Raw genomic sequence first — 1,756 nt, forward strand, 5'->3', positions numbered from 1 at the left:
GGTAGAGCTGCCCAGCACAACCTGGATTCTGTGGAGGCTCTTACGGAAGCTGCAAAAATGCCATAACGTGCCTGCTCAGGAGAAGATGGCCTACGTGGCTGTTGCTGTAAGCCCGAACCTGTCTCTCCAGCGTCATCCCCTCCTCCTCCCCTCCTGGTTGACTGGTCCAACCTCCATCTAGAGTTCTGTTTGGTCTCTCTGCAACTTGGCTACTGTCATCCACAGAGGCATCCATGTGCCTCCCCCATGGGCAGAACAATCTACCAAGGGATTGACCTGGGAGGGTCGGAAGGAGAGATGAAATCTTAATGATTTCACGTTTTACACATTCCTTCCCTGATCCTTAAGTATGTATTGTCATAGAGTAATACAAACCGATGAAAAAGCATTCAAACGATATGAACGACTATAGAAGAGAAAATCAAGGCCACCGAGAACAGAGGTTGGCAAACTTTTCTATAAAGGACCAGATAGTATATATTTTAAGCTTCTCATGTCACATACAGGCTCTACAACATATTCTTTAGAGTTAAAAACAATAATCTTATAAAAATATTTTAAAACATTCTTAAGTCATGACTGTACTCGCTCCCTAGAAATGAACTTTCCAGGAGTATATATAATATAGAAAATCTTTTGTATATACATTTGGGGGTTATTTGTGTGTGTGTGTGTATGTATGTGTCAATAATTGTGCCTTTGATGTCCACTGGCAAGCTTTTAAGCCCCAATTCCCTGTTCATCAAAGTCGAATGTAGAACACCATCTTTGTGGGCTATGTTATGCCAATTGATATTGATGTCCCTCACCACCATGGTCCTAAATATCCAGGTCCAGTGGCCCATTCCACCAAGGTGTTTGGTCATAGCTAAGAAATTTATACATTTTGGTCCCCATTTGCTCTCTTATTTACATGGATATACTTACAGCTCAGACAAATGTGAATGTTAGAAATATCGTCTGCCAGGTTTCATCTATGGCCATGATTGTTGTCCCTTATCATCTTGTATCACTTACAGATTAATTTTTATCACTGACAGTTCAGGGTTGTGTGTGTCATACAGCATTTCCCCTTGTTGTCTGTAACTCTTGTGGACTTCTTCGTGCCTTCCTTTTCTTTCTAATGACGTTGTGCTGACAGTGCCCTCATGGCATGCCTTTCCTGTCCCCCAAAGTAACACATGCCTATTAGCTAGTGATTTTCTCTCCCTCCCTCAGTAACCTGTGTGTGCGTGTGTAAACCTTCTCTGTCTTCTTATAATAGTGGGCTCATGTAATATTTGACCTTTAGTGATTGACTTATGAAGTGCTTCCCGAGTTTCTTGTTATTCATTAAAGCTGTACAGATTCCATTGTGTGAATGTACCACCGGTATTTTTATCCATTCATCCATTGATGGACAGTTTTCTCTTTGCAGTGGTGAATAATGCTGCTATGAACATGGGACTATGTATATCTGTTCCCATCCCACCTCTTCTTCTTTGTAATACATACCTAGTAGTACACTTACTGAGAATCCTAGTGGCACAGCGGTTAAGCATTCTGCTGCTGACCACAATGTTGGCAGTTGGAACCCATGAACCTCTCTGTGGTGGAAAGATGTGGCAGTCTTTTCCATAGATATTTTGGAAATCTTACAACCAAAATTCAAACCCATTGCCATTGAGTCAATTCCAACTCAGAGTGACCCTGGAGGAGAGCTGCTCAGTATTCTTCCATGCCTCTCAGGGTCTTCATTTAGCTTAGTCAAGTTGTG

This window comes from Echinops telfairi, unplaced genomic scaffold, assembly GCF_000313985.2.
Source record: "Echinops telfairi isolate 266 unplaced genomic scaffold, ASM31398v2 ScPeMD7_5592;HRSCAF=6446, whole genome shotgun sequence".
In the NCBI taxonomy this organism is placed as follows: domain Eukaryota; kingdom Metazoa; phylum Chordata; class Mammalia; order Afrosoricida; family Tenrecidae; genus Echinops; species Echinops telfairi.